This window comes from Balaenoptera physalus (assembly GCF_965194825.1).
Source record: "Balaenoptera physalus genome assembly, chromosome: 7".
Taxonomy (NCBI): Eukaryota; Metazoa; Chordata; class Mammalia; order Artiodactyla; family Balaenopteridae; genus Balaenoptera; species Balaenoptera physalus.
In genome coordinates, this window is record NC_138886.1 from 117,028,731 (window position 1) to 117,050,437 (window position 21,707).

The following is a 21,707-nucleotide window of genomic DNA, read 5'->3' on the forward strand; positions in this document are numbered from 1 at the left end:
AATAAAGCTACTGACTGTGGCTTCTCTGGGGTGCTTTGGTGGAGATGACAATGAAAAGAAAGTTCAGTATAGGCATTGCTTTTCTCAGCCAGGAGAATTTTCTGTAACTTTCAGGCAGTGGAACTGGCGCAGTTTCTAAAAATATTGAATCATTGTTTATTATATTAGAAGGAAGACAAAACTCTTGAGTTTATCATTTAAACTACTGAAAGTAAAGTTTGAAAAAAAATTCGGAGGTTGAAATATACAAAAAAGTGTGGTGATTCTCAACAGACGTCTTCCATGGTGCATAAGGTGGGTAGTGGGAGAAATGTAAGAATCCCAAGAGAGTGGGAGGCGGGGGCAATTGTGGGGCTGGGAAGCTGAGGGTACCGCCCTCCCTGGAGGGGAAGCAAGAACATACTTATCTCCATCATATTCCCTCTTTCCATTCAATGCTGGTATCACACAATTGGCTGCCTTGGGAAAGTAATACGATGATATTCTTACATTTGTTTTTGAATGTTAGAACATTCATATTAGGGATTTACCAAATGTACTGTGTCTGCTTCCCTAAATTCTCTGAAATGGCATATAATAAAAGATAGAGATTCCTGCCTCTTCTCTACCTGAGAGGGGAAAAGGCAAAATAATTGTGGCAGAAACCTTGAGAGAGAGGCACTACTGCCACTGAGTTTTAAATGTAGCTGAGAGTGGGTACAGCACAGTAGAAAAACTTTACTTCCTCACTACTATTTTTTCTTCAAAGCTTTATTCATATAAATAAATAACCAATAATTAACTACTGATGTGGTTTTAGGCAAATTACTTAATTCTGAACAGTTTCCTCATCTGTAATACATTCTTTTAATTGCTGTATCACTCTGAATATCAGTTGGCCAGCTGGGCTGTGTGTGTGTATGCGTTTATGTTCTAAATACTTTCCCCCCTTTTGATTATAAAAATAAGCCATACTTGTTATTTCAAAAATCTGCAAGTATATAAAGTATATAAATAAAACTAATGAAAGTAATTCTGCTAATGTTCATAGTTAGGTTACCTGTTTGTGTATATTATTGCCTTGATTTATGTTGATTTTATTTTCATTGTTGCATTCTACTTTTATCATCTTTTTCTAACATTCAAACTTCCTTCCTTGGTTTCGTTTTCTAAAACAAATTATTTCATACTTTTACTCAGATTTCTAGTCCCCAATTCTTGTTCTTAGTCTATAATCCCATTGGGACTACTCTCTCTTAGTTTTTATTTAAAGACCCTCAATGTTTTAAATTTATCGATTAAACTTATCAATAATTCCCCCCTTTACCTTCATGTTTTTATTTTTGTCATCATTTCCTAGCCTTAAGAATTTAATTTTTCTTCTGGTTGGTTTTCTCTGTTTGCCTCCCCAGGTTCATTCTCTGCTATCCTCTGCCCCATTTTGTGCCCTGAGAGAAAGAAGATGGGGGGGTGGAGGAGAGAGTTCCCTTTTTACTTGGCCACACTGTTCCTTTCCCTGGGCTGACCCTCTCCGTGGAGGGTGACCTTCACGGGTTCAGAAGACAGCATTTTTAAGACACTCCCTCCCCTTTCAAGTCTAGAAGTGGTCGTGGTCCCCACTTTTCACCAATTCTTCTGATTCTCTTCCCATTTCTCTGCCATTGACCCTTCTTTAAACGTCTTCCAGTTAAACACTTGTAGAATACTATTCATTTCATGTTGACGTGGTGATAGAAACAATCTTTATCCCATTAATCTTTTCAAAAATGTTAAAAGGTTTTGATTTTTTGCATTGTAGTTAAATTCTCTTATGTTAAATAGTGACTGCTTTAAACAATGTTAAATCTTCTCATTTTACCATCTGTTATTCTTATCTCACTTTTAATTAGCTATACATTAACACATTTTAACTTTTGCTTCTCCGATATTGTGATTTATGTTCAGGTTTTATAATGACCTACAAAAAGCATGAGTACAGAGAGTGACAGCAACAGAGAGACCTCACACCGCAAACAGGAGGCTAGAGGACCTTTCCCTTAGTTCTCCCTATAGCCTTTTATCCAGTTTCCTCAATGGATTTCTAATCCCTTTTACAATTATTTCCCTAAAAAAATACTAACCCTGAGATACACAGGGACCTACACATTAAGTCTCCATAGGGCAATTTATTCTCTTTATACAAGTTCTATACTTTTCTAACACTATGTATTTTCCATACTATGCAGTCTTTGTATTGAAACCGCCTGTTTTCATATCTGTGGTCTCTGACACGTAGAACCAGTGGTTTTGGCAAAGTGTATCATTGTGTTACAAACAAGCACAGCCTGACATGAACCTTTATCCTCCAGGACTAGAGGCAGGATAAAGAACTGCCAGCGATGCACTGAAACTCAGGAGGCCGGCTGGAGAGGGAGTAGCACTTGACATTCCAAGATATGAAATCAGCTGCAGAGCAAGCTGAGCCTGGAAGAGCTGAAAGTGGCTCATGTAGGGATTACGGTTCTTCATCTGCTGATTCTGGCAAGAGAAGGTGGAAGGCTGCTTCAGAACGACTGGATGTGAACTCGACCGCTCACAGTGAGAGGTCCGGCAGAGTCCTACACCGGCCAGCCGAGTCACGGGGAGAAAGGGTTAGAACCCTTCAGGTAGCTAACTGAGGAAAGTAGAAAGAATCAGAGAGAATCCACCCACAACTGGACGGACCTGTCCTTCTTCAAGAACTCATTACTTCAAAAATTTAAAAAATCACCTCCCTGAGATCAGCTCTGTGCTTTGTGACCACCTAGAGGGGTGGGATAGGGAGGGCAGGAGGGAGGGAGATGCAAGAGGGAAGAGATATGGGAACATATGTGTATGTATAACTGATTCACTTTGTTATAAAGCAGAAACTAACACACCATTGTAAAGCAATTATACTCCAATAAAGACGTTAAAAAAAAAATCACCTCCCTGGAGCTTATTAATAGAAAGATGAGGCGATTGACTAAAGAAAGCAAAACGAGATATTTAAAGAATCTGCTTTGTATTTTTCAGTAAAGTCACTGAACAATAATGACTAGAAACAAAATAAGAAACGCAAGAAAAGACAATGTGTTGATAAAGGATTCTTTTGGTTCCAGCCAGCCAGAAATGGGGTTAATAGACAGAGAGAGATGCTGGGGCAGCTCAGTGACACCAGGTCTGGGACGGAACCGAGCCGGAAGAGGACCCCGTGAGCTCTGCCCAGGCTGCTTCTCTCTTAATTCTGCCCTCTGCCCTCCACACCCCCTTCCCCGGTCCGTGCATCAGTTTCATTTTGCTCTCTCAGTGCAGGCGGACCAGGCCACGGGGCGTGTAAGGTGGCCAGAAGCACGCACAGGGTTTACAGTTTAAAGGTCCACCTACCCGGATAGAGCCTAACTGGTCTCTTGCCCTCAGGGAAAAGGGGCTGATTTGCCCCACTTTTTGTCTGGCGCAAACCAGCCAACTCCTAGTGCAACCTCTTTGAAGGAGTAGGCAGTTCATGGAAAGGAACAGGCCTGTGATACAATAGAGCCCACGAAAGATTATCGTCATATGGTCCTAAGGAAGGACATATGAAAAGGTAGCTGAATGAGATCGGGAGAGAACAGGAAGGAATTTCAGTTATGATCCAAAATACAGTTATGATGCAAACTTGAGTTTACTCTGAATAAATTAGAATAGACAAAAGAAATTAAAAGTAAGCAAAAAGATTTAACAATCCTTTTTAAGTCTTTTAAAATAATTGTTTTACTTTGTTTTCAGAAGTCCTTCCTTGCTGGTTTTCCTTAGTTTTTACATATCAGGACCTTTTGAGTTGAATAATTAGTTTATTTATTTTGACTTTTTCTTGTTTACTATTCAGAATATTTCAGGCTGTTAAAATTTGCTTGTATGTATAGATTTGGCCTCATCTCATAAATTTGGGGAAAAAAATCCTCATTTGTTATTTGCTTAATATTATGTGATGTCAGATGAGGATATATTTAAAATTTCAAGATGTTTCTATTTAGAAATGCTTATTAATTCCTTGATATATTAAATTCTAGACAAAGACAGTGACCTGTACGAGGTTCAGCTTTTCAGATTTAATTTTCATTGGGGTCTTAATATATCAGTTATATTTATTAATTCCAAGCATATAGCAGGTTTATAGGAGAAAAATCTAAATACGCATGTACTCCACCTTGTCTCCTTATTCAATTCTCTGAGCTTTGTTTTTGTTTTGTTTAGTTTTTCAGGGAGTGTTGGCCTTTTGTTTTCTAAACTCATCAAAGGCTGAAAGAGCTCTTTAAAAGACCTCTGTGACAATTGTAATTCTATTTTTCTTTATAGAGTCTGATGTAGTTATTTGTCTCATAAAGATCTATGACTGTTAATTTTCATGATGAATATTATCTTTTAGAGTTATTATGAAGATTAAATAACACAATGCTTACAAAGCACTTATTCAGTAATTGGTATATGGCAAATGCTCTATAAATGTTAACTCATTATCGTTTCCTAAATCAGTAATTTCTGCTTTTATCTTTATTAATTTCCAACTCCTGTATTTTTCCTCTTTCTTAAATTGAATGGCTATTCCATTTGTTTTAAATCTTTCTTATTTCATAGTGAAATCTTTTAAAGCTGTGGATTTTCCTTTAGCTATATCCTGTGGGTTTTGCTGTAGAGTATTCTTATGCTTATTATCTCTAAATAACCAGAAATTTTACATTTTTGTTCTATTTTATTTTAGTCCAAAGATGTTGCCATAAAATATGCATTGCAGGAATCGATTAAGATTTACTCTGTGACCAAGTACATACATATCCATTTTTAAAAAATATTCCATGGGCATAAGAAAAAATGACTTTTCTGAGTCTTTATGATGTACACAGCTCATATATCACCTTATAGTCTTCAAGTTCTTTATATGCTTCTATAATTTTGTCAGCTTAATCACTGTACTCAATTTCTGTGAGATAAGTTTTACATTCTCTCCCTCACCCCTGAATTATATCCTGGCTACCTGTAGGATCCTTGAATTCTAGAAAGCCATAAACATTTTTTTTACTCTGTTGCAGCTTCCTGAGTTGCAGCGGGAATATCTCTCCCTTTTCTGACTCATTATTGGTAAGTCTTCTCACTATGTGGAAGTTTGGAAGATTTGCTTTTTATCCTTAGAGTTTCACAAAAATTTCCGGGTTATGTAGAATGTCTTTTGTTGTTGTTAATCTGGCCTGTTAATCAGGAGACTTGATCTAAAAACTCAAGTCAGAAAAATATTCTATTATTTCTTTAACTATTTCTCTTTCCCCATCTGTTTCTTTATCTGTTTCTGAATTCTTGGGTTATTTGATCTCCTGGATCGATTTTTCCATTATGTTTATCTTTTTTCTCCTAATTACTACTCTTTGCTTTTTCACTCTTTATCTTAGGATAATTTCCAGTTCATTTACCGTGTTATTAATGAGGCTTTCATCAGTATCCATTCTATTTTTTTACTGCCTCTGTTGAATTTCGAAATTAAACTTATTATAATTTTTACCAGCAAAAAAATCTTTATCATTCTAAGACTTCTTCTTTTTTTTTGTAGAACTTCTCCCTCAGATCTCATTGAATTATTTTTAGTTCTTTCCTGTTTCCTTCATTACTTTACTGTCATAAAAATTTCCCCTATTTCAATGGGATCTATCTGTTCTAACTACTTCAATTTCATTTCCATCCTTAAAAGTGTGGATTACTCTTAAATGTTTGGTCATTTTTCATTGATACTCACCAGGCTAATGAGGAACATCGTAGTTATTTATTTCTTCTGAACTCATTTAACTTTGTCTATAGGAAAGCCTGGAGAGCTAAGCAGATGGGGAAATAAAAGTTACAGATCTGTTTCTTACTTAGAAGGCAGCATCTAGGGAGCCAGTGGGTTGTGGCACTTCTCAGGAAAGTTCAGTCTTAGAGAGTGATTGTCTTCCTGGTTTTATAAGAGTGCAACGATTCAGTTCACTATGGAAGAGTTATTCAAAAGAAGTCCGTGTCAGCAGCATTGGAAAGTTTCTCCCTTGAGTCTGTATAACAAGTGAGCAAGACATCAGGAGTAATATTTATTAAGAATTGCTCAGAATAGCTGGACCTCCTCAGGAATCCACTGGGTTAGTTGTCTTCACTCCAGACTTTACCAAAGTGTTAGACCACTATCTCTCCATGGAACCCTCTGCAAACTGTGCAGCAGGTGGGCCTGAAGTTTTCTCACCTGCTCTGCATCACAGGAACCCAAAGGCTGCAGACTCCAACAATAGGTCAGTCTTCTTCCCTTCCAGGACCCGTTAGCCAAGTGGAATTATTACCTCCTTGGAGAGTTAAGAGGAGGAGAAATCAAGAAATCAAACACTGTATCAAGTCCTGTTTTCTCCCATCCCACCATAGTGTACTGGAAAAAATAGGATGATATGGTTGCATTATAATAAACTAGGACTAGCCTCAAAAGATAACTGGCTCTCTATTTCTATGAATTTCTTTATGAAAATCCCTATGAAATTCCCCTATGAAAGCAAACCTCTGGATCGACTCGTTCAAAGCCAGAGTCATAATTTTCTTGGATGTGCCCCCAACATTTAACTGGCCTCTTACTAGCATCTCTAAGAAATAATGTAGCTTCACGGTTTTGGCAATGCAGACCAGATATGGACAGAGACGTGGCTTTTGGGAAGAGGAAGGATGAGGGCCCCATGGGTGACTAATAGGAATGTGTTATTTAGAGATTCATTCAGTTACCTTGAGCACAACTACTTTATTGAAGGGTTTACCATAAAGTTATACTTCAATAGATGCTCAAAGGATATCTTTCTGAAAAAAAAAATCTGCAGCCACAATGAGTCCAAATGTTAGTTGATGCCTCATCTATGGCTTCCCACTAGAGTTTGGTGTCTCCTGGGAATTTCTCCCAGGGGGCCAAAGCTCTCTTACAGCAGCTAAGACTCAATGGAAACAACCTTCTTGAGATGTTTTACTGTCCTTTCTGAAAGGCTTTCAAGGCTGGCACGGTAGACGGCAAAATGGTGGAGCTGTACGATGGCCCAGATGTTGCCCCTCTTCTCTGAGCGCTACACACTGCCACCTCTCCTCTCTCACCGAACCAGCCAAAGGTCTACAATTTGCCTGGTTTCTGCTCATACTGGGTGCCAATTTTCCACTTTTCACACTAAATGTAAGTGAGTATCACTGTCACTGCTATCTGCCGGCGGGTGGAAACTTCACCCACCCAAGATGAACCTTGGTCCTAGTTTCCGCATTCCACAAACACGTAACTGATGGCCAGATGGGAAAGAAGTCCTCCTTTCCTGTCACCCTGCCCCTCCGCCCCCGCCAATCGTATAGTCAACTTGGCAATAAATGCTGCCCTTCTCTTCACTGCTTGTTCATGAAGGGGAATTGGGGATTAGAGTCTGTCTTTAAACCCAGTTCCCGGTGGCCAACCTGCAGCCACCTCCCCAATCTCCCCTCATAAACAAGCAGTGAAGAGAAGGACACCATTTATTGCCAAGTCGACTGTAGGATTTGGTCCTGTTCACTTCTGATTCCCACAGACTTCCCTCCCTACGTTCCTGGGAATTGGACTAAGAGCGTCTCCCCCTGCCTTTTCCAGAACATCCTGGCAGCATTCCATCCTCCTTGCACAAAAGGTCAAGAAATGTGAAGGATATGAGCTTTGACCTGACTTATAAGCTAATAAGTTAGCCTGCCGACGTTTCATGGATGCTGGAGAAAGATACAGTTCTCCCGAGTCACAGACAAAGGACTTCATTGCTCAAGGAAATAGCAGGAGCCCCCAAATCAGTGTTTGCTCTTGTTTCCTGAGCCCCCAGTCCTCCGGGGAAACTCAGAGAGAGCCCGGAGATACACACAACGGGCTGCGTTACAGGGGAGGAATCTGTGCTTAAGGTACGTGCTCCAGAGGAAGACGTTCTCTCTAACCTCCAAGGCTGTTCTTCACCCACACGTCCCTAGAAACATCATCTGCAGTCAAGGTGGCAGGTACTTCTACTCTCAGGGTATACAGAACTGCAAGAAGTCACGGATCCTTTTCTCCCCAAAAGGAATTGATCAAGAAGGATTGTCCTAACAAACACTTTGTGATACTTTCAAAATATGAATCAGCTCATGTTACTTCCTTGCTCCAATGACTACCAGTTATGCTGACGAATAAAATCCAAACTCCTAACCGTGACCCCCAAGGCCTGACGTTCCCTGGCCCTGGCTGTGTCTCAGATGCCATCTTTCTGAATCCAGCACTCTGTTCTCCTCGCAGTACCCGGACACCAAAGCACTCCTCCACCTTGATGTCCGCTGTTGCTGGATTTGTACATGGCTCTGTCCTTCCCTCACCGAGGTCACTGCTCAGATGTGACCTCCTTGGAGAAGACTTACTTGAGTACTCTGAAGTTAAAGCCCACTTGCTCTAATCCTTCCCCTCATTATTTTTTCTCAGCACACTTACCTCCACCTGCCAAATCCAGGTCCATTAGCCTATTTCTTTGTTATCATCTCCCCCTCTAGACTGTAACCTCTCTGAAGCTGGGGACTTTGGCTAGTATGTCCCCTGACTTAGACCAGAGCCTGGCAGTCGCTTGACAGACCCTCGGTAAACATCTGTTAAATGAAATATAATGTTTTCAACTGCTTCTTTCTTCATTAAAAGGACTGCTCATTTGCTTACTCCTTATAAGCCAATATATAGTGAATCAGGCCTGACATACCCGGAAACAGAGACATTTACAAAGATTGATTCCTTGTGAAAAATGTTACTTTCAGTTTCCCAGAGTGTGTGTTTATTCCTGCAGATAGCCAGTCGACAGTGAAGCTCAAGAGTACACGTCTGGACTACTGCAATCACGCCCTAGCTGGTCTCTCCCAACTTTCATTCTTGCTACTCGACAGCACACTCTCCCTAGAGCATTAAGAGTAATCTTATTGCCATAAAATTTGCATCACATCACGGCCCTCTTTCAAAATCTTCAGTGCATCCCATCGCATTTAGAACAGTACCTAAAGTCTTCATGATGAGCTTCTAAGTCATATCCTAGCACCTAGCTAGCTGTCAAACAGACAGGGTTTAGGGTTGACAAAGCAGCTGGAAATTTAGGAGCGAAATCCTGGAAATGAGAAAGTTGCAGAAGGGGTGACTCAGAACCTGAGCATAAACTCCCTCCAGTTCCTGGATAACTGCAGCTACACATGCGTGGGGATTACTGCAGGGGGCTTGGGAAACAGCAGACAGCAATGAGAGAGAAGCCTGCCTTGGAAAGACAAAGTACACTGGGTGAATCTGGGAGTTGACGGCCCCTTCAGACTTCAAGACAGGAGATTACTCGTCACACGATGAACCATAAGTGCAAATATATTACTAATAAAAAACATGAAGCAGAAACTCACAGACAAAAAGGGAGAAACAGTTAAATCCACAATTGTAATTGAAGATTTTAACACCCTTCTCTTAGTAGTTGATAGAACAACCCTATAAAAAATTAGGAAGGATGTAGAAGATCTAAATGACCAACCATCACCAAATGGACAGTCATAGGACATCACACCTAATGACTAAAGAATACGTAGTTTTTTCAAGTGAACGTGGAATGCTCACCAAGTTAGATCACATCCCGGGCAACGAAATAATTCCCAAATTGATTTTAAAAGATGGAAATTTGCAGAGAATGTCCCCTGACGATGGAGGAATTAACTTAGAAAGCAATAACAACGCCCTACCTAGAAAGACACAAAATATTTACAAATTAAGTGGCCCGCTTTTAAATAATTCCTGGGGCAAAAAAGATATCACAAAGGAAAAAAATATATTTTGAACAAAATAATAAGGGAAATGTAGCATATTAAAATTGTGGGATGTGGCAAAAGCGGTGTTTCGAGGAACTACATGATTATAAATGCTAATATTAAAATTTCCCGAAGGTCTCCATTTCCTACAGTTGCAGCACAAATTCCCAAATCTGTGGTGTGATACGTTAGGCTCTCATGCCCTGGCTCTGTCTCAGACATCTGATCCTACAGGGCCTCTCTTAATAGAAGCCTTATGACTCCTTCTTAACGCCATACCTTTGCAGCATTCTTGGTGGTTATCTTCTGCGCAGAAAGCCCTCCTGATTCTCTTATTTCTGAAACTTTTCTTGCAAAATTCAGCCCAGGCAATGTCTCATCCATGACCCCTCAGGCTGAGCAAAGGTCCTCTATTCCTTTATTTTTTGCTTCAAATACAGTAGCAGAAAACATTTTGTTTTCTTTTGCTCTGTTCGGGGTGGGACGGGGTAAGCACCTCAAATTAATTAGAGAATTAGTCTTCCTGACGTTATTTTTATATGTCCTCATCACCCTTTCCATTCATCTTTGGCTATACACCTGGTTGGGTTTTTTCTCAATGTTTATGCTTATATTAAAATTTGTTGAGGTCATGTATCATTACACATTGTAATCCTAACCTATTTATACCTCCCTTTTTATTCCTCCTCAGCTAGAACTGCATTTATGAGGCCTTCATAACTTCTCAAACATTTTAGACTCTCTTCCAGAAATTCATGTTTGGGGGTCAAATTTATTTTTTCTCTGAATGTTTTTGAACTCTGCTCTTCTGACTCTCTGGGTACCAAATGTAACCATCTCCATATTTTCACTTGCTGGCTATTAAGGACTCTAAGATGAACTTACTGTTTGTTTGTTTGTTTTCTGGAATTTTAACATTTCTTTTTTGATAACCAAGCAGGTTTTTCTTATTGGTAAGAATTGCTGCAGAAGTTTGTTTCTACTGGTTTTTGTGTTCTAATTTCCGGGAGGTACAGATGATACCAAAAGCAACTTAACTTACAAGTTCATTAATATCGAGAGCTACACCGAGACATGGATTCCAAGCAGGCCCCTGTTTGGAATTCCTCAAATTAACATTTGCTAATTATTCGTTCAGTATTTACTTGGTTGGGAGCGGGGTGAATAAATTGATTTTATATGAATTAAAATGTTTCAATCTTTATATTCAAAATTATGTATTAAATGTGCCATCTATAAACTATATTTTTTTAACTTTTAATTTGGAAATAATTTCAAACTTAAAGTTGCAAGAAAAAGAATCATACAGAGGATGCCTGGGTAGCCTTTACCCAGGTTCACCTATTCTTGACTTTTAGCCCCATTTGCTTTATTATCTGGTATCTATCAGTCTATCATCTACCTGTATCATCTATCATTTAATACATCTAATCGGCCAATCTAATCTGTCCATCCATCTGTTTACATAATATTTTTCTGAGCCGTTTGAGAGCATATTTCATGTATTATGACCCTTTACCCCAACACTTTACGTGTATTTTTTTTTAAAGAATAAGGATATTCATTTATGTAACCACGTACTGTAATATATTTAACTGTTGTCTAATCCCCCAGCTGTATTCCAATCTGTCAATTGACCTAATAATTTCCCATATAACATTATTTTTCCTCTAGTAAAGGATCACTCTAGGATCTAGTATAGCATTTAGTTCTCATGTTTCTTTAACCTCCTTTGACCTGGAACATTTCCACAGCTTTTCTTTTATCTTTTAACAACATTGACATTTTTGAAGTATAATCCCCCATTTAAAAAACAGAGCCGTCTTCATTTTTTATTTGTCTACTGTTTCTTCATTATTCGATTGAAGTTATACAGTCTCAGCTGAAATATCACATAGAGGAAGCTATATCCTTCTCAAGACATCGTGCCCATCTGCCTCTCACTGGTGGCGTTAACTTTGATGATCTTATCAGGGTGTTGTCTCATTTCTCCATTGTATAGCTATTACTTTTTTTTTTTTTGAAATGGACAGTTACTTAATTAGGTTCTTTGTAAGACATTTAGAACACTACTTTGTGAGGATAAATTCTGTTTGTGAGAGCAAACACAGAGCAGAGATAGCCCTGGAGCTGAGGAACAGCTTTGATTCTTTGCAGAATTTGTGAGTGCACAGCTTTCTGATGAACCTTGCGCTGCTCTGTAATCTCGTATTTCTCTCTCTCTGTGTCGAAGATCTCACCTTCCTGGTGCCTGGGCTTACGCAGCTTCTTCTTCTTGAAGTAAGCGTCAGTGAGATGTTCTGGGATTTTCACACCACTGATATCAATTTTGGTGGAAGTGGCAATGACAAATTTCTGGTGTGTTCTCCACAGAGGAACTCGACTGAGGGACAGAGGCCCAGTCACAAGTAGCAAGCCACTGCTCAGCTGCTTCAGGAAAATGACCTTCTTGCCTCTGTGGCGCCCAGTGAGGATAATCAGAATGGTCCCAGGAGTGATGCTAGCACGCAGTTTTCTCACATGCTTCCTGAAGGGTTTTTTGCCGCAACTCAACAGCTTTCGAGGCACATCTTCAGTAGGATAATACCCAGGCATTTTGCAAAGTTTAACCACCCGGGTACCACCATTCTTGTCACCACCAACTGGTTTTGTGACAGTAGCAAGAACCTTCACCTTCTTCTTCTTTTCCACCTTGGATTTAGCTGCTGAATACTTCCTCTTGGACAAGGCCGTTCTGGAATACATAGCCGATCGGGAATATCTGCCAATTCCTCTGACCAGGACAGGGTTTGGGCAGCAGTGGGGCTTCCCCTGCTTTACCTTCTGAACCTTGCCACCAGCATCAGCCTTCTTGGCTTCAGGTTTTTTCTCCTTAGTATCTGGCTTCTCAGCCTTTTCACCCGCCATCTACCAATACATATATTTTTTAAAAGGCATTTCACCAATTATCTCATAGCTATACATCAATAGGCCTCCCAGACTACAAGTTCTCATCTTCCTTCTCCATCCTTTTCATCCCTCCCACTATAAGATATAGGCCTTCCTCCAAATCGCCACGCATCTGCAGCAACGTTCATAAATGGTCCACTTTGGGGTTGTCTCCCAATACAGTATAACCTTCTTGACGATTTGAATATATCTCACAACTATTATTTGTTTACATATATTTAGTGGTCACAAGTCCCTATTCCATTATTTCTGTTTTGCGAATTAGAAATCCTAGACTTAGCTTTAACAATCTCCACAGCCAGGAAGCAGCGAGGCTGGAACTTGAAACCATTTGCCTTCAGGACTTTTGCTCTTATCAGACTGTCTCATTCAAGAAATTCGGTTTAGGTGGGGAAGACACACACACACACACACACACACGCACGCACGCACGCACACACACACACACACACAAAGATGGCCCAAACTCAGGCCAAACTGAAAAAAGCGCAAAGCCCAGGAGGCGACTTCCGGCCGCAGCCGTGGGGAGATGAGAAAAATTGCATTTGTCCTCAGCCTCAAATCCACAACGTGGCAGAGACGAGCCCGGCGTCGTCTTTTGGAACCCAGGTCCGGGTCGCGGAGCGCGCAGCCGCCCGTGTCCCTGCTGCCCCACTGGCCCGCTGGGGATGCCTGGAGGGGCCCTGTTTCCCCAGCCCCGGAGGGTGGCGAGCAGCCGCAGCCCCCGAGCCTCTGCAGCATTTCATCTCACGCTCTTCGTGCCCCACCGTAAACCCAAGCGAGAGAAATGAGGCGTCTGGGAGGCCTCCCAAATGGCCCTGGGCGTGTCCGAGCCCTGCAGTTGTTGACTTGATACCCTCCCGGTTAGGATGGCGAAGGATTGGGATTCTGAAATCGAGCCCTGCAGAGAGGCCCCGCCATTCTTACCTTGCAAGATGCTATTAATTTTTTTTTCCTTGCAAGTAATAGCAATCTGTGCGAAAAAGTTTCAAGTCCGTGCAAATACTCTGCTCCTCATCAAATTTCCCCCTCTTGATTTAGCTCCCATTGATGATTTTTGCCTGAACTAGTCTTTGGCTGAAAAATTATGATTTTCCAATTCTTCATCACACCTTCTACATTTACCAGTTGACTCCCAATATTCTGTAAGCAAGAGCCCTCCCTTCACTTTTCTTCCCTCCCTCCTTCCTTCCCTCCTTTCTTCCTTCTTTCCTTTCTTCACTTTATTATCTACTTATTATTGGTATGGACTCATGGTTCCACTTTTTCAATTGTCTATAGTCTATGACTGTTCCTCAATTATTGTGTTCCTCATACTTTTCCAGGTTTCTCCAGTTGAAGCCCCTTCAGGGTGGGTCCTGTGTTCTTATGACATGCCTCCTCATTTTTTTAGTGCTTTCTTTCTTTCTGGAACATGGTTTTCCCTGTTGTTCATTTACCCACTCTGCCTCAGTCCTAGAATCAAACATTTCTCAGGGAAGCACTGGCTTCTTTTAGAGCATGATGGCATTAGACCCCAACACATCTGGGCACTAGGTCTCCGGATTGCTTCTGCGTGTCTTTACTTCTAGGAAAACTAAAAAGCATGTGCATTTATATACATGTATACATACGTATATATACACACAGACATACGTGTATATATGTATGCATACACACACTCCAGTACACACACACGCACACACATATGGTTATTAGAAATCGTGAGTTCCTACAGGGTTGCCACCTCTATTTCTGGCTGGTATATCCCTTCTCCCACTTGAGATCTCTGCCTCCCAACAACGTAAATACATTTGCTTATTTGCTCAATCCTGCGATATACCTAATAGAATGGCTTCCCTTATATCCTTGCAATAAACAAACCTATTACACTAGAGGGAGTTCAGAATTTGTTTGCAGTTTTCTCTCTCATCTGTCTTGTCTGTCTGCCCAAGACAGGACATATGGTCAGATACCACATTTGTTAATAACTTAGATTAGTTCTCTACCCTCCTCCAGTGTGACAGTGTTATTCATTTGAAATAGATCCTGGTTTATTTATTTCTATTTGCTTTAATATCAGGAACTCCCTTCTCATCCTTAATTTAATTTTACTTTTTGATTACTAACAACATTAACATGCTTCCAGAAAGTCAAAATTTACAAAAACTCAGAGAACTGTCACTCCTTTCTGTAGCCCGTCTCAGTTCCTGCCACACTTTGTAGGTAATCAACCTCATTGTCTGCTGGTTTGCACTTCCTGTGTGTGTATGCTTTTTTTTTTTTTAATGTAAAAACAAGTAATATGTATGCTTTCTTACTTTCCCTGTTTTCTAGCACAAAAGTAGTGTAATGTATATGCTGTTTTGCATTTGTATTTTTCACTTCACAATGTGTCCTAGAAATCACTGCATATGAATTCACAAAAATCTTCATTTTCTTTTTCTTTTTTTTAAAAATTGAAGTATAGTTAATTTACAATGCTGTGTTAGTTTCAGGTGTACAGCAAAGTGGCTGTTATACATATATACATATACATATATATATATATTCTTTTCAGATTCTTTTCCATTATAGGGTATTACAAGATCTTGAATATAGTCCCATGTGCTACACAGTAGGTCCTTGTTGTTTATCTATTTTATATATAGTAGTGTATATATGTTAATAACTGCATAGTACTCCTTTGAGTGTTTGTAATATGGTTAAGTAAACCAACTCTTATGCTTAGACATTTAAATAATTTCCAATATTTTGTAATTATAATTGCTGTAATGAATAATCTTGTGCATGCATATATATATATATGTATATATATATATATATTTTTTTTTATTCCTGTAGTTGGAGGTGTATTTACAGTAAATTCTTAGAATGTTAAATGAATAAGTCATTTTGTTAGATATTGGCAAAATCCATTCTACAAGTATTGTGCTATTTTGCATTTCCACCAGTAATGTATGAGAATGTTAGTTTCTCAACATCATCAGCAGAAGAGTGCGTTTGTCATGCTTTGATTTTTTTGCCGGTCTAACCTGTGAGAAATAATATTTCTGTGTAATTTAATTTGAATTTCTCTAACTTGAATGAAGTTAGACATCTTTTCATATGTGTAAGGGTTATTTTTAATATCTACTTTTGTGACTTGTCTGTTCATGTCATTTGATTTTCTTTTTTCTGTAAGATTTTTGTTCTTTTCTTCAATGGTATAACTTTTTTCTGTATTAGGGAAATTAGCCTTCTCAGTAGTATTTTTGCAAATATTTTTTTCCCAGTTTTCCCTGTCTTTTGTGTTTGTTTATGGTGTTTGGATTTTTTATTTTTATTTTTTTAACATTTTTATTGGAGTATAATTGCTTTACAATGGTGTGTTAGTTTCTACTTTATAACAAAGTGAATCAGCTATGCATATATATACATCCCCATATCTCCTCCCTCTTGCATCTCCCTCCCACCCTCTCTATCCCAACCCTCTAGGTGGTCACAAAGCACCGAGCTGATCTCCCTGTGCTATGCGACTGCTGCCCACTAGCTATCTATTTTACATTTGGTAGTGTATATATGTCCATGTCACTCTCTCACTTCATCCCAGCTTACCCTTCCCCCTCCCCGTGTCCTGAAGTCCATTCTCTACGTCTGTGTCTTTCTTTATTCCTGTCCTGCCCCTAGGTTCTTCAGAACCTTTTTTTTTTTTTTTTTTTTGATTCCATACATATGTGTTAGCATACGGTATTTGTTTTTCTCTTTCTGCCTTACTTCACTCTGTATGACAGACTCTAGGTCCATCCACCTCACTACAAATAACTCAATTTCATTTCTTTTTATGTCTGAGTAATATTCCATTGTATATATGTGCCACATCTTCTTTATCCATTCATCTGTCGATGGACACTTAGGTTGCTTCCATGTCCTGGCTATTGTAAATAGAGCTGCAATGAACATTGTGGTACATGACTCTTTTTGAATTATGGTTTTCTCAGGGTATGTGCCCAGTAGTGGGATTGCTGGGTCGTATGGTAGTTCTATTTTTAGTTTTTTAAGGAACCTCCATACTGTTCTCCATAGTGGCTGTATCAATTTACATTCCCACCAACAGTGCAAGAGGGATCCCTTTTCTCCACACCCTCTCCAGCATTTACTGTTTATAGATTTTTTGATGATGGCCATTCTGACTGGTGTGAGATGATACCTCATTGTAGTTTTGATTTGCATTTCTCTAATGATTAGTGATGTTGAGCATCCTTTCATGTGTTTGTTGGCAATCTGTATATCTTCTTTGGAGAAATGTCTCTTTAGGTCTTCTGCCCATTTTTGGATTGGGTTGTTTGTTTTTTTGATATTGAGCTGCATGAGCTGCTTGTAAATTTTGGAGATTAATCCTTTGTCAGTTGCTTCGTTTGCAAATATTTTCTCCCATTCTGAGGTTGTCTTTTCATCTTGTTTATGGTTTCCTTTTCTGTGCAAAAGCTTTTAAGTTTCATTAGGTCCCATTTGTTTATTTTTGTTTTTATTTCCACTTCTCTAGGAGGTGGGTCAAAAAGGATCTTGCTGTGATGTATGTCATAGAGTGTTCTGCCTATGTTTTCCTCTAAGAGTTTTATAGTGTCTGGCCTTACATTTAGGTATTTAATCCAATTTGAGTTTATTTTTGTGCATGGTGTTGGGAGTGTTCTAATTTCATTCTTTTACATGTAACTGTCCAGTTTTCCCAGCACCACTTATTAAAGAGGCTGTCTTTTCTCCATTGTATATTCCTGCCTCCTTTATCAAAAATAAGGTGACCATAAGCACATGGGTTTATCTCTGGCTTTCTATCCTGTTCCATTGATCTATATTTCTGTTTCTATGCCACTACCATACTGTCTTGATTATTATAGCTTTGTAGTACAGTCTGAAGTCCAGGAGCCTGATTCCTCCAGCTCCTTTTTTCTTTCTCAAGATTGCTTTGGCGATTCGGGGTCTTTTGTGTTTCCATACAAACTGTGAAATTTTTTGTTCTAGTTCTGTGAAAAATGCCATTGGTAGTTTGATAAGGATTGCATTAAATCTGTAGATTGCTTTGGGTAGTATAGTCATTTTCACAATGTTCCAAGGACATGGTATATCTCTCCATCTGTTGCTAGCATCTTAAATTTCTTTCATCAGTGTCATATAGTTTTCTGCATACAGGTCTTTTGTCTCCTTAGGTCGGTTTATTACTAGGTATTTTATTTTTTGTTGTTGCAATGGTAAATGAGAGTGTTTCCTTAATTTCTCTTTCAGATTTTTCATCATTAGTATATAGGAATGTAAGAGATTTCTGTGCATTAATTTTTATCCTGCTACTTTACCAAATTCATTGATTAGCTCTAGTAGTTTTCTGGTAGCATCTTTAGGATTCTCTATGTATAATATCATGTCATCTGCAAACAGTGACAGCTTTACTTCTTCTTTTCCTATTTGGATTACTCTTATTTCTATTTCTTCTCTGATTGCTGTGGCTAAAACTTCCAACACTATGTTAAATAACAGTGGTGAGAGTTGACAACCTTGTCTTGTTCCTGATCTTAGAGGAAATGGTTTCAGTTTTTCACCATTGAGAATAATGTTGGCTGTGGGTTTGTCATATATGGCCTTTATTATGTTGAGGTAAGTTCCCTCTATGCCTACTTTCTGGAAGGTTTTTGTCATAAATGGGTGTTGAATTTTGTCAAAAGCTTTTTCTGCATCTATTGAGATTATCATCGGGTTTTTCTCCTTTATTTTGTTAATATGGTTTATCACATTGATTGATTTGAGTATATTGAAGAATCCTTGCATTCCTGGGATAAACCCCACTTGATCATGGTGTATGATCCTTTTAGTGTGCTGTTGTATTCTGTTTGCTAGTATTTCGTTGAAGATTTTTGCATCTATGTTCATCAGTCATATTGGCCTGTAGTTTTCTTTCTTTGTGACATCTTTGTCATGTTTTGGTATCAGGGTGATGGTGGTCTCGTAGAATGAGTTTGGGAGTGTTCCTCCCTCTGCTATATTTTGGAAGAGTTTGAGAAGGATAGGTGTTAGCTCTTCTCTAAATGTTTGATACAATTTGCCAGTGAAGCCATCTGGTGCTGGGGTTTTGTTTGTTGGAAGATTTTTAATGACAGTTTCAATTTCAGTGCTTATGATTGGTCTGTTTATATTTTCTATTTCTTCCTTGTTCAGTCTCGGAAGGTCGTGCTTTTCTAAGAATTTGTCCATTTCTACCAGGTTGTCCATTTTATTGGCATATAGTTGCTTGTAGTAATGTCTCATGATCCTTTGTATTTCTGCAGTGTCAGTTGTTACTTCTCCTTTTTCATTTCTAATTCTATTGATCTGAGTCTTTTCCCTTTTTTGCTTGATGAGTCTGCCTAATGGTTTATCAATTTTGTTTATCATCTCAAAGAACCAGCTTTTAGTGTTATTGATGTTTGCTATTGTTTCCTTCATTTCTTTTTCATTTATTTCTGAACTAATCTTTATGATTTCTTTCCTTCTGCTGACTTTGGGGTTTTTTTGTTCTTCTTTCTCTAATTGCTTTAGGTGTAAGGTTAGGTAGTTCATTTGACCTGTTTCTTGTTTCTTGAGGTAGGATTGTATTGCTATAAATTTCCCTCTTAGAGCTGCTTTTGCTGCATCCCATAGGTTATGGGTTGTCATATTTTCATTGTCATTTGTTTCTAGGTATTTTTTGATTTCCTCTTTGATTTCTTCAGTGATATCTTGGTTATTTAGTAGCGTATTGTTTAGCCTCAATGTGTTTCTATTTTTTACAGATTTTTTCCTGTAATTGATATCTAGTCTCAAGCGTTGTGGTTGGAAAAGATACTTGATACGATTTCAATTTCCTTAAATTTTCCAAGGCTTGATTTGTGACCCAAGATATGATGTATACCGGAGAATGTTCCATGAGCACTTGAGAAGAAAGTGTATTCTGTTGTTTTTGCATGGAATGTCCTATAAATACCAGTTAAGTCCATCTTGTTAATGTATCATTTAAAGCTTGTGTTTCCTTATTTATTTTCATTTGGATGATCTGTTCATTGGTGAAAGTGGGGTGTTAAAGTCCCCTACTATGATTGTGTTACTTTTCAATTTCCCCTTTTATGGCTGTTAGAATTTTCCTTATGTATCCTATGCTGCTCCTATGTTGGGTGCATAAATATTTACAATTGTTATATCTTCTTCTTGGATTGATCCCTTGATCATTATGTTGTGTCCTTCTTTGTGTCTTGTAATAGTCTTTATTTTAAAGTCTATTTTGTCTGATACGAGAATTGCTACTCCAGCTTTCTTTTGATTTCCATTTGCATGGAATATCTTTTTCCATCCCCTCACTTTCAGTCTGTATGTGTCCCTAGGTCTGAAGTGGGTCTCTTGTAGACAGCATATATATGGGTCTTGTCTTTGTATCCATTCAGCCAGTCTATATCTTTTGGTTGGAACATTTAGTCCATTTACATTTAAGGTAGTTATCGATATGTGTGTTCCTATTACCATTTTCTTAATTGTTTGGGGTTTGTTATTGTAGATCTTTTCTTTCTCTTGTGTTTTCTGCCTAGAGACATACGTTTAGCATTTGTTGTAAAGCTGGTTTGGTGGTGCTGAATTCTCTTAGCTTCTGCTTGTCTGTAAAGGTTTTAATTTCTCCATTAAATCCGAATGAGATCCTTGCTGGGCAGAGTAATCTTGGTTGTAGGTTTTTCCCTTTCATCACTTTAAATATGTCCTGCCACTCCCTTCTGGCTTGCAGAGTGTCTGCTGAAAGATCAGCTGTTAACCTTATGGGGATTCCCTTGTGTGTTATTTGTTGTTTTTCCCTTGCTGCTTTTAATATTTTTTCTTTGTATTTAATTTTTGATAGTTTGATTAATATGTGTCTTGGTGTGTTTCTCCTTGGGTTTCTCCTGTATGGGACTCTCTGCACTTCCTGGACTTGATTAACTATTTCCTTTCCTATATTAGGGAAGTTTTCAACTATAATCTCTTCAAATATTTTCTCAGTCCCTTTCTTTTTCTCTTCTTCTTCTGGGACCCCTACAAGTCAAATGTTGGTACGTTTAATGTTGTCCCAGAGGTCTCTGAGACTGTCCTCAATTCTTTTCATTCTTTTTTCTGTATTCTGCTCTGCACTAGTTATTTCCACTACTTTATCTTCCAGGTCATTTATCTGTTCTTCTGCCTCAGTTATTCTGCTATTGATTTCTTCTAGAGAATTTTTAATTTCATTTATTATGTTGTTCATCATTGTTTGTTTGCTCTTTAGTTTTTCTAGGTGCTTGTTAAAAGCTTCTTGTACTTTCTCCATTGTATTTCCAGGATTTTGGATCATCTTTACTATCATTACTCTGAATTCTTTTTCAGGTAGACTGCTATTTCCTCTTCATTTGTTTGGTCGGGTGGATTTTTACTTTGCTCCTTCATCTGCTCTGTCTTTCTCTGTCTTCTCATTTTGCTTAACTTACTGTGTTTGGGGTCTCCTTTTCGCAGGCTGCAGGTTCGTAGTTCCCATCGTTTTTGGTGTCTGCCCCCAGTGGGTAAGGTTGGTTCAGTGGGTTGTGTAGGCTTCCTGGTGGAGGGGACTGGTGCCTGTGTTCTGGTGGATGAGGCTGGATCTTGTCTTTCTGGTGAGCAGGACCGCATCTGGTGGTGTGTTTTGGGGTGTCTGTGACCTTATTATGATTTTAGGCAGCCTCTCTGCTAATGGGTGGGGTTGTGGCATCTCCCTGGCATTTGGGTTTTGTTTCTTTGTTTTCTGGGTTTTTTTGCTCTACAATTTTTAATTTTATGTAGTCCATCTTATCATTCTGTTTTGTGGCACCTGGAGTTTTGATCATAATGAGGTCTTTCCTTTCAGTCAGATTAGAGAAGAATTTACCCACATTCTCTTCTGGTCACTGTATGGCATGTTTACTTCCAGATCTCTGATAAATTTTTTTATTCTTGTATACAATGCAAGAAATGGATCTAATTTTATCTTTTCTCAA

At 38.8% G+C, this 21,707-nt stretch overlaps 1 pseudogene across 1 annotated transcript; it reads right to left on the reverse strand.

The window, feature by feature from the left end:
* Positions 1-5,729: 5,729 nt before the first annotated feature.
* On the reverse strand, positions 5,730-12,892 carry LOC309664059 (large ribosomal subunit protein eL6 pseudogene; annotated as a pseudogene). The gene has a single exon. The product of its transcript is annotated as a large ribosomal subunit protein eL6 pseudogene (transcript).
* Between the last annotated feature and the right edge of the window lie 8,815 nt (positions 12,893-21,707).